This window comes from Muntiacus reevesi, chromosome 19, assembly GCF_963930625.1.
Source record: "Muntiacus reevesi chromosome 19, mMunRee1.1, whole genome shotgun sequence".
Taxonomy (NCBI): Eukaryota; Metazoa; Chordata; class Mammalia; order Artiodactyla; family Cervidae; genus Muntiacus; species Muntiacus reevesi.
Genome location: NC_089267.1, coordinates 8,963,705 through 8,976,411, shown reverse-complemented (window position 1 = coordinate 8,976,411; position 12,707 = coordinate 8,963,705). Strand labels below are relative to the sequence as shown.

The following is a 12,707-nucleotide window of genomic DNA, read 5'->3' as shown; positions in this document are numbered from 1 at the left end:
TTTTCTCCACACCCTCTCCAGCATTTATTGCTTGTAGACTTTTGGATAGCAGCCATCCTGACTGGCGTGTAATGGTACCTCATTGTGGTTTTGATTTGCATTTCTCTGATAATGAGTGATGTTGAGCATCTTTTCATGTGTTTGTTAGCCATCTGTATGTCTTCTTTGGAGAAATGTCTGTTCAGTTCTTTGGCCCATTTTTTGATTGGGTCATTTATTTTTCTGGAATTGAGTTTCAGGAGTTGCTTGTGTATTTTTGAGATTAATCCTTTGTCTGTTTCCTCATTTGCTATTATTTTCTCCCAATCTGAGGGCTGTCTTTTCACCTTACTTATAGTTTCCTTTGTAGTGCAGAAGCTTTTAAGTTTCATTAGGTCCCATTTGTTTAGTTTTGCTTTTATGAATATAGTAAAGTTGCAGGATATAAAATTAACACACAGAAATCCCTTGCATTCCTATATACTAACAATGAAACAACAGAAAGAGAAATTAAGGAAACAATACCATTCACCATTGCAACAAAAAAAATAAAATACTTAGGAGTATACCTACCTAAAGAAACAAAAGACCTGTACATAGAAAACTATAAAACACTGATGAAAGAAATCAAAGAGGACACAAACAGATGGAGAAACATACCGTGTTCATGGATTGGAAGAATCAATATTGTCAAAATGGCTATTCTATCCAAAGCAATCTATAGATTCAATGCAATCCCTATCAAGCTACCAACGGTATTTGTCACAGAACCAGAACAAATAATTTCACAATTTGTATGGAAATACAGAAAACCACGAATAGCCAAAGTAATCTTGAGAAAGAAGAATGGAACTGGAGGAATCAACCTGCCTGACTTCAGACTCTACTGCAAAGCCACAGTCATCAAGACAGTATGGTACTGGCACAAAGACAGAAATATAGATCAATGGAACAGAATAGAAAGTCCAGAGAAATCCACGAACCTATGGATACCTTATCTTTGACAAAGGAGGCAAGGATATACAATGGAAAAAAGACAACCTCTTTAACAAGTGGTGCTGGGAAAACTGGTCAACCACTTGTAAAAGAATGAAACTAGAACACTTTCTAACACCATACACAAAAATAAACTCAAAATGGATTAAAGATCTAAATGTAAGACCAGAAACTATAAAACTCCTAGAGGAGAACATAGGCAAAACACTCTCCGACATAAATCTCAGTGGGGTCCTCTATGACCCACCTTCCAGAATATTGGAAATAGAATTCCATTTATGAACTGGAAAAATTTATAAGATGCTAAGAGCTGAAAGAGACCTGTAGAACGTGCTATGACAACAGGGCCTAGTGTCACTGCTTGGAGTCATTTACAGGCTAATAAAGGAGACGAAGAGGAGGAGGAAGGTGCACAGAATACAAGGGAGGTGAAACCCAGCAAATTTGTTCCAGAGAATCTAACAGGGACAATGGCAGGAAACAAAAGTCAGACACGTAGGATGGGGTCAAATCATGACAACCTTCACAATTCAGCAAAACTGTCACAACATTTCAGTGACTCTCAAAGGAAGGCTCTGAAAGGTTGGTGGGTAGGTAGAGCTTAAGGAGACAACTAACAGGGGAGAGAGAGATGGTTCTTGTAGCAGCATTCCAAAATGCTGATGCTTTATTACAAGCCCCCAAGGCAAAGCACTGGGTCAACCCTTCCTTACTTTGATAACTAGCCCTCACTTCCAGACTTCCTTTTTTTTCTTGACATTAGTTTTTTTAACCACTATAAAAACACTGGGTGGTAGTAGGTAGGAAGAAGAATGCAATATATATACAAACAAAGAATCTTATCCAGAAGAGATGGCCTTAGAAAAACACTGGTCAAATACAAATAGCTGAAAATTTCCTTTTGTTAAGCCAGATTGATTTCTTATTAGTTCAAATGTTTATCTAGTTGTGAAGCTGCTATCAAATTGGAGAATATTCTTTTTTGGTAATAAGACTCCCTGCATGTTACTGCTTGAATTTTGTACAATTTCCCTTTCTTCCTCCTCAAAAATAGCAGTCATATAGAAGAACTAAATTGATTTTTTCCCAAAAATAATGCCAAAATGGTCAACAGTCATGTAAAAAGATGCTCAACATGGTTAATGATCAGGGAAATGCAAATCAAACCCACAGTGCCCATTAACAGATGAAAGGATAAAGAAGATGTGGTAGAAATATACACAATGCAATGTTATTAAGCCACAAGAAAGGAGGATATCCTGTCATTTGCAACAACATGGATGGACCTTGAGCCCATTATGCTAAGTGAAATAAGTTGAGGGTAAAAATGAGTAGTAAATAAGCCATACAGATCTACTACACAATGTAATGAATAAAGACAATACTGTATTATAATTATGTAACATGATAGACGTTATTACAATGGTAATCACAATACAATATATAAATGTATCAAAGTAACTTGTACACAATGTTAAACTTGCATGTTATATTTATTCAATAAAAATGTTAAATTTATTCAATAAAAAGAAAAATAACTTACTTTTAATTACTTCTTATTTTTTATTACTTCTCACTATAGCTACTAGCTACCATCTATAGAGCACTTACTACGTGCCAGGCACTGTGTTTTACATATATTGTTGTTAATCCTTCAGGCAAACTTACAGGGCAGGGATTAATTTCCATGTTATAGATACCAAGGCTCTGATAACATAAATAATTTGTCCAGGATGTAAATGTCACTGCTGTTTGCTCCACAGGCTATGCCTGGTCTCTATGACGCACTGAAAAACTAGTTCAAACACATATGTGTTGTTAACTCTTATGCTTACCACAGAACACCCATGCTAGCAGGGAAAAGGGGTCTCATTGGGGAAGAAAAGACCCAAAGATGGTTCTGAAGAGGGCAAAACCATGTCAATCAGCTCCACAGTGCACAAGCAAGGCTAGCCCTTACACAAGGTGCAGGGAAAGGCAGGAAAATGGCCCCAGTCAGCTTCTTCTTCATTCAGGGACTGTCTCTCCCAACATCAACAGGTGCTGAGATCCCAGAGTTTACCTCTTTCAGTTTTTTAACATCTAGGGCAGTTAAAACAGAAAAAGAAGCAGGACAAAGGCACCCAATATTCACAGAGCACCACACTGGGCCTCTCTACTGAATTTTCTCATTTAACTTTCAAAAACAAACTGTAAGACATGGATTATTTCCATTTCACTAATTAGGAAAGGCTCAGAGAAACTGAATAATCTGCTTAAAACTCTACAGCTAGTAAATGATAGAGTAAGACTTGAAACTAGTTACGTCTAAATTCAAATACTCTGCACATTAAGCTGGTTTTATATGAATAGAAATGGAAGCCCAAGGACCCAGATTTCCTTTTTAAGTCACAGAGTCTAGGGTCTTCTCTGAGGTCTCTTCCTTCCTTGAGTTTTCCCTTCCTGACTGGTCATTCTGGTTCATACTTCTTATCCAAGAAATGGTTAATTGATTTTTTTAAATTAGATTTACTTATTAACATGAGATATGCTATAATGCATAATGGAAAATATAAAAATCATAGGAAAACATCAAATTAATTTTAATGTAAGTTTCAGCTCTTTGCAATATCATATACTTTACAAACAGCATTCTAGACAGCTTCTTACTTTCTTGTATTAATAGAAGTTCATTAATAATACCCAACATGTATATGGTTCTTCACAGTTTGCTATGAATTTTCACTTATTGTAAAGCAGGTTAACATTTTGCAGATGAGAAACTGAAACTCGCAGCAAGAGGTTGAGTTTTCCAGGTAACATAAAAGGAAGCTGGTATCCTGATTCCACATAACTACTTCCTTAACCACAACGAAGCTGCATCTCTGACTCCAACAAAACAGAACTATATAGCTATCTCGATGTCACAGGTGACCTGATCAATGCCAAAACAGGAACTAGATTTGCCTTGTCTTGCCAGAAACTCTTCTTCTTTATGTTGGAAACTCATTTCAATTATATAAACTCTTTCCCTCTTGTGTTACCATAAAAATGCAAATGCTGTTTACTTGTTTTTAACATTTGGAATAAACCCATAGACAAAATATACAAGATTTAACTACAGCTCCAAATCTGAATATGAATGTTAGCAATCTTGATAATGTAAAACAAAGGATATATCTAACAGGCTGCAAAGTTGACAGAAAAAGAAAATTTGAAAAAAGAGGTAAGATTATGTATATCTTTACTTTTCAAAATGAGAGATCTGTCATATTTAGCTTTAAATGTATCATATGAAGTTCCAGTGATGATCAATGAGAGATGTGGGATTAATGGTATCTCTTTTAAAAAGCAGGAGGAGAGGAAGTGGTGTGAGAATTGTCATTTATCATCACCGGATGTGGAATGTCCATGGAGAGGAAACCATTAGGACTAGAGAAACAGTTAAAAGTGGATGCATCTAGAGAAGGAGCTATGCTTTTCACTACTAATCTTTCTGGATTAATGGATCTTTAACTATTTGCATATACTATTTACAAAAAGTTTTTTGTTTTTCAGAGAAAAGGGATGCATATCAAACAGCAAATAAAACAGTATATATTTCTTTATAAAAAATACTATCACTATTAGAAATGGCTAGTTGCTACTCAACTTTTTATCGAAATTGTACACAGTCCTCTAACCTTTCAAGCTGGGGCCAGCTTCCATGAACCAGCAATGTCCTCTCTGTTGTAGAAATCTCTGAATGCACTGTTATTATTCCATTTCCAACAGCCCATAAATGCGCATTGTCTTTCATGGCTGATGTTACTACAGATGACAGCTATGTGCTGACCCAAACCTCTCCCTGTCAGCACAATCTCATGCTGGAAATAATTTAAATATGTTGCAATAAAATTCCCAACCCGTCTAACCTGCCCTACATTTTTTCAGACAAAATCATTTTTTCCCTTCTTTCCAAAAGATTTCCAGAAATATACATAAGGTGTAGGATATGGTAGAATATAAACCTGGAAAGAAACAGTCTTGAGATAAAAGCACAAATTTGAATTAGAAGAAAAATAGGACATGTTAATAAAAAGTACAGAGAAAAGTCAAGACCTTGGAAGAAAAAGTCAACTACTAAGGAACAGAAGTGAAAAGAGACTTAACATAAAGATATTTATGTTGTTTTCAAAGATGAGTCTAGAAGTCAGTGGTATATATTTATTAAAAGAAAGTCAGTTAAATACATAGGAGTAATTTCTGAAGGCAAAAAACTTTTGAAAGGATACATTTTCCTAACAAATTTACTAAAATTAAAAAGGTAAAAAAATAAAAGGTACATACATTTCAAGGACTCTTAAAAATGATTTTAAAATGGGACAAATCTTGGAGGAAGAAGGAAAGAAAGAAAAAGAACCTCTTGGACTGGAATAAACTGGCTGCCTGCTATGCTCTTTGCTTGTCAGACTGTTGGTGAGGAAACTCACTTGAACATGAGAACATAATACTGCATCTACTATAGCTATAAGCCTCTAATAAGTCACCACACTGCATCAACCATTATTCTGTAATTTTCATATTAACTTTAACATTCCACATAATAGGCTATTCTGAGGTAGCATGGTAGGAAATACAACTGGAATGACAGATTTATATCACCATGGAGGCTTCAGAGGATGGTTCAGAAGCTGTGGAATATGACACACACATGAAAGATAACCATTTCTGGTACTGGGCAGGAAAAGCAGCATATCTCACAATGCATTCAGGGCTACTTTATTAGTAAATGTCTACACCTTTGTGTACCATAAAGAACAAAAATATGACATTCCAAACTATAGTTAAAGAAAAAACACTGATAAAACATTTGGAATAAAAAAGATCTTGTGTAATCATATTAGTTTCTACATTTCAGGCATGAGAGACAGAAGTTGGCTATTTTTTTTTAAAGTGAGAAAAAAGTGTAAAAAAATGTTTACATATTTTTTTCCTGCTGTCAAAAATCTAGTTCATGTGTTTGCCATTTTGGCTGCTATAATTTAATTGAAAGTATACAGCAGAGGAGCCTGGAAGGCTACAGTCTGTGGGGTTGCAAGAGTCAGACATGAATGAGTGACTAACACTTTCACTCTTTCATGCAATCTCTTAAAAAATTTCTGGTATAATGTTTTATTTATACATACATAATGCTTTCTCTATAGGTTAAAATTACATATCATGGAAGTCTACTGTTTTCCAAATCCAGGTGACTCTTATAAAAACTGGTGTCTACTATAAACAATTTACTTTTAAGATACTTTCTTTTGAAAACTAGCAAGCTATCAGGTCACTGACATCTCACAGTCAATAATATATAGTTGACTGTATCAGAAACTTGAAACTGAATGGGTAACAACAATGACTAAATCTAGATTTATAACTAATAAAAAACAAAATAACAGTGCCTAGCAAAAGGCACTTAGAAAGAAGGCTCATTTAGGTATTTCTGAAACACAAATTTTCACAATGTCAAAATAATATTACTCTGCAAAAAATATTAATTACTTGTAATATTTCTGTCATACCAATGACCTGGAAAGGTCTCAAACAACATAACCTTACACCTCAAGAAACTAGAAAAAGAACAACAAAGCCCAAAGTTAGCAGAAGGAAGGGAATAACCAAGATCAGAGTAGAAGTAAATGAAATAGAGGTAAGAAAGACAACAGAAAAGATGAATGAAACTGGGTTTTTTTGAAAAATAAACAAAATTGACAAATCTATAAAAAAAGAGATGACTCAAATAAAGCTATAAGTGAAACAGGAGATATTACAACAAATACCACAGAAATACAAGGAATAAAAGACTATGATGAACAATAACCCCAACAAATTAGATAACTTAGAAGAAATGGATAAATTCCTAGAGACGTACCTTATCAAGACTGAGTGATGAAAAAACAGAAAATCTGCACAGACCAGTAATGAGTAAGGTAACTGAATCACTAATAAATCTCCCAACAAAATAATAGTCCAGGATCAGAAGTCTTCATAGGTGAAATCTACCAAACATATAAAGAAGAATTAATACTAATCCTTCTCAAGCTCTTTCAAAAACTGACTAGCAAGAAACACTTTCAAACTAATTTACAAGGCTAGTACCACCCTGATACAGAAGCCAGACAAACAAACTTAGGAAAAGAAAATTACAGGAAAAGAATCTGAAAAAAAATAGATATACACAGATGTTCTGGCAACCCATTCTAGTATTCTTGCCTGGAGAATCCCCACGGACAGAAGAGCCTAGAGGGTTGTAGTCCATGGGATTGCAAAGAGTTGGACAGGATTGAGTGACTAAATACAGCACATACATATATGTTTAACTGAAAGGTGAGTCAGGTCCCTGTTACTTTATTTGGTCAGAAATCCAAGTGGAAGAGAGTTATATTCTCTTGGGACTCAACATGAATTTCATAAAGACACCCTTACGCAGAAAGTGAAGAGGAACTAAAAAGCTTCGTGATGAAACTGAAAGAGGAGAGTGAAAAAGTTGGCTTAAAGATCAACATTCAGAAAACTAAGATCATGGCAACTGGTCCCACCACTTCATGGGAAATAGATGGGGAAACAGGGGAAACAGTGTCAGGCTTTATTTTTCTGGGCTCCAAAATCACTGCAGATGGTGACTGCAGCCATGAAATTAAAAGATGCTTACTGTTGGAAGGAAAGTTATGACCAACTTAGATAGCATATTAAAAAGCAGAGACATTACTTTGCCAACAAAGGTCCGTCTAGTCAAGGCTATGGTTTTTCCTGTGGTCATGTATGGATGTAAGAGTTGGACTGGGAAGAAAGTGGAGTGCCAAAAAATTGATGTTTTTGAACTGTGGTGTTGGAGAAGACTCTTGAGAGTCCCTTGGACTGCAAGGAGATACAACCAGTCCATCCTAAAGGAGATCAGTCCTGGGTGTTCATTGGAAGGACTGATGCTGAAGCTAAAACTCCAGTACTTTGGCCACCTCATGCAAAGAGTTGACTCATTGGAAAAGACCCTGATGCTGAGAGAGGTTGGGGGCAGGAGGAGAAGGGGACGACAGAGAATGAGATGGCTGGATGGCATCACCGACTCGATGGACATGAGTTTGAGTAAACTCCAGGAGTTGGTGATGAACAGGGAGGCCTGGTGTGCTGCAATTCATGGGGTCACAAAGAGTCGGACATGACTGAGTGACTGAACTGACTGAACTGAAGAGAATATGTCATTCACTGCTACAGGAAATGACCAGAGTACCACACCTGAAGCCTCAAAGGTCAAGCCCTGAGCCTTTGGAGTGGAAGTACTGACTCCAAGATCCTAGACTACCAGAGAACTAACCCTATGGAGTAGCAAATAGTGAGAACTCACACAAAGGAAAACACTAGAATACTAGACCCGGCATCACCCAACCACCAATAGCACCTCGTGCAGCATGTCTCATCTAAACAACAAACAAAACAAAAATACAATCCAAATCATCAGCAGAAAGGATCACCAACTCACTCAGCTTTGCCCATCAGAGGAAAACAAACAAACAAACAAAAACTCAGCACAAATCTCACTCTATAAGAAACTTACACAAACCACTGGACCAACCTTAGAGGGCAGAAACCAAAAGGAAGAAAGAATTCAACCTTGAAGCCTGGGAAAGAAGACCTCAAACACAGTAAGTTAAAAAAAAATAATGAAAGGCAGAGAAATACTACACCAATGAAGGAACAAACTAGAAACACAGAAGTCCAAATAAATAAAGAGGAAATAGGCAAACTACCTGAAAAAAAAACTCAGAATAATGATAGTAAAGATAATCAAAAACCTTGAAGGCAAAATGAAGAAAATGAAAAAAATCAATTAACAAAGACCTAGAAGAATTAAAGAATAAACATATAGGGACAAACAACACAAATACTGAAATTAAAAATATTCTAGAAGGAATCAATAGCAGAATATCTGAAGCAGAAGAATCAGTGAGCTGGAAGATAAAATGGTGGAAATAACTTCTGAAGAGCAGAAGAAAGTGAAAAGAATGACAAGAGCTGAGGATAGTCTCAGAGACCTCTGGGCCCATATCAAACACACGAGCATTCAAATTATAGGGGTCCCAGAAGAAGAGAAAATTTTTGAAGAGATTATAGATGAAAATTTCCCCAACATGGAAAAGGAAATAGTCAATCAAGTCCAAGAGGCACGAAGAGTCCCATACAGGATAAACCCAAGGAGAAACATCCAAGACACATACTAATCAAATGAACAAAGACTAAACACAAAGAAAGAATATTAAAAGCAGCAAGGGAGAAGCAACAAATAACATACAAGGGAAATCCCATACGTTTAACAGCTGATCTTTCAGCAGAAACTCTGAAAGCCAGAAGGGAATGGCAGGATATATTTAAAGTACTGAAACGGAAAAACCTATAAACAAGATGACTGTACCTGGCAAGGACCTCGTTCAAAATTGATGGAGAAATCAAAGGCTTTTCAGACAAGCAAAAGTTAAGAGTATTCAGTACCACCAAATTAGCTTTACAACAAATGTTAAACGGACTTATATAGTCAAGAAATGTAACAGAAGAAAAAAGATCTACAAAATCAACCCCAAACAATTAAGAAAATAGCAATAGGAACATATATACCAATAATTACTTTAAATGTAAGTGAATTAAATGCTCCAACCAAAGACACAGACTGGCTGAAAGTGAAAGTTGCTCAGTCGTGTCCAACTCTTTGCAACTCCATGGACTATACAGTTCATGGAATTCTCCAGGCCAGAATACTTGAGTGGGTAGCCTTTCCCTTCTCCAGAGGATCTTCTCAACGCAGGGATCGAACCCAGGTCTCCTGCATTGCAGGCAGAATCTTTACCAGCTGAGCCACAAGGGAAGCCACAAACTGGCTGAATGGATACAAAAACAAGACCCATATATATGCTGTCTACAAGAAATTCACTTTAGACCTCAGGGCACATATAGACTGAAACTGAGTGGATGGAAAAATATATTCCATGCAAATGGGAAGCAAAAGAAAGCTGGAGTAGCAATCCTCATATCAAACAAAACAGACCTTAAAATAAAGAAGATTACCAGAGATAAGGAAGGACACTACATAATGATCAAGGGATCAATCCAAGAGGAAGACGTAATAATTGTAAATATCTATAAACCCAACATAGGAGTACCTCAATATATAAGACAAACATTAACTGACATAAAGGAGAAACTGACAGTAACAGAATAATAGTAGAAGACTTTAACACCCCACTCACACCAATGGATAGATCATCAAAACAGAAAATTCATAAGGAAACACAAGTCTTAAATGATACATTAGATGAGATGGATCTCACTGATATCTTCAGGACATTCCATCCAAATGCAGAAGAATACACCTTCTGCTCAAATGCACATGGAACACTCTCCAGGAGAGACCACATCTTGGGTCACAAACCAAACCTCAGTAAATTTAAGAAAATTGAAATCATATCACGCATCTTTTCTGACCACAATGCTATGAGACTAGATATCAATCACATGAAAAACACTGTAAGAAACACAAATGCATGGAGATTAAACAACACATTTCTAAATAACCAAAAGGTTACTGAAGACAACAAAAGGGAAATAAAAAAATTTCTAGAAACAAATGACAATGAAAACATGAAAACTCAAAACATTTGGGATGGAGCAAAAGCAGTCCTAAGAGAGAAGTTTATAGCAATAAAATCTCACCTCAAGAAACAAGAAAAACATTGAATAGACAGCCTAACTACACCTAAAACAACTGGAAAAATAAGAACAAAAAAACCCAAAAATTAGTAGAAAGAAAGAAATCATAAAGATATGAACAGAAATTAATGAAGAAGAAATGAAAGAAACAATGAGTAAAGATTAATAAAACTAAAATCTGGTTCTTTGAGAGAATGAACAAAATTGACAAACCTTTAGTCACACTCATCACGAAAAAATGAGAGAAGAATCAAATCAACAAAATTAGAAATGAAAAAAAGAGAGGTTACAACAGACAATGCAGAAATACAAAGGATTCTAAGGGACTATAATGAACTATATGATAATAAAATGGATAACTTGGAAGAAATGGACAGATTCTTAGAAAAGTTCAATCTTCCAAGACTAAACCAGGAAGTATGAACAACCCAATTACAAGCACTGAAATTGAAGCTGTGACCAAAAATCTCCCAAAAAGCAAAAGCCCAGGACCAGACGGCATCACAGGAGAATTCTATCAAACATTTAGAGAAGAGCAAATGCCTATCCTTCTAAAACTCTTTCAAAAAATCGCAGAGGAGGGAACACTTTCAAACTCATTCTACAAGGCCACCATCACCCTGATACCAAAACCAGACAAAGACAACATGAAAAAAGAAAACTTCAGGCCAATATTACTGATGAATTTACATGCAAAAATCCTCAACAAAATTCTAGCAAACAGAATTTGGCAACACATCAAAAAGCTCATACACCATGATCAAGTTGGGTTCATTCCAATAATGCAAAGATTCTTCAATATTCACAAGTCAATCAATGTGATATACCATATTAACAAATTGAAAGATAAAAACCATATGATAATCTCAATAGATGCAGAAAAAGCCTTTGACAAAATTCAGCACCCATTTATGCTTAAAACTCTTCAAAAAATGGGCATAGAAGGAACCTACCTCAACATAGTAAAGGCCATATATGATAAGCCCACAGCAAACATTGTCTACAATGGTGAGAAACTGACAGCACTCCCCCTAAGATCAGGAATAAGACAAGGGTGTCCACACTCACCACTATTATTCAACATAATTCTGGAAGTCCTAGCTACAGCAATCAGAGAAGAAAAGGAAATAAAAGGAATCCAAATCAGAAAAGAAGTAAAGCTCTCACTGTTTGCAGATGACATGATACTGAACACAGAAAACCCTAAAGATCAGTTCAGTTCAGTCGCTCTATCGTGTCCGATTCTTTGCGACCCCATGAATCGCAGCACACCAGGCCTCCCTGTCCATTACCAACTCCTGGAGCCTACTCAAACTCATGTCCATCGAGTCGGTGATGCCATCCAGCCATCTCATTCTCTATCGTCCCCTTCTCCTCCTGCCCCCAACCCCTCTCAGCATCAGGGTCTTTTCCAATGAGTTAACTCTTTGCATGAGGTGGCCAAAGTACTGGAGTTTTAGCTTCAGCATCAGTCCTTCCAATGAACACCCAGGACTGATCTCCTTTAGGATGGACTGGTTGGATCTCCTTGCAGTCCAAGGGACTCTCAAGAGTCTTCTCCAACACCACAGTTCAAAAGCTGTCAGGGAATGTTTGATGGGAGGATTCCTACATGCTGTCTCTCATGAATCCTTTGTCCCTCTTCAAGTGGAACAGCACGCTGCTCCCAGGGACTGAGGTCACTGTGTGAGGCAAGCATGAGTCTCCTTTAGTAAACATTCTCCTTAGGACAAAACAGCTTAATCTCCTTCCCCTTTCTTGAGATATGGATTGTGTCCTGACCTTGTGACTAACATTACCCCTTGTTCCCTTGGTAACGGTTGCTGTACATTTGGTTTTCTGATCTCTATCATTCCCGAAAGAAGTTTCTTGTACTGTAGCCTATATATACTCATAGAAAAATCATTAAATCACCTTTGCTCCATCAGAGCTTAGGTCCCCGGGTCTTTTTTGTCTCTCTCTCTCTTTCTCCCTCTCTCTTTCTCTCTTTTACTTTCTTATCGTCGACTCCGTACCACTAGGTTCCAGTC

The 12,707-nt window shown here is 36.6% G+C and overlaps 1 protein-coding gene across 4 annotated transcripts in view; it reads right to left on the bottom strand.

The window, feature by feature from the left end:
- FAM135A (family with sequence similarity 135 member A) overlaps positions 1–12,707 on the bottom strand; it is a 160,786-nt gene that overhangs the window by 89,953 nt on the left and 58,126 nt on the right. The window contains exon 1 of one of the 4 annotated variants that reach the window (XM_065911359.1): positions 6,854–6,926. The exons of the other annotated variants lie outside the window; for them this stretch is intronic. The gene's annotated coding sequence lies outside the window, so the exon portion shown is untranslated. Of the gene's footprint in view, positions 1–6,853; positions 6,927–12,707 lie in introns of those variants that run through there. 4 annotated transcript variants of the gene reach the window in all.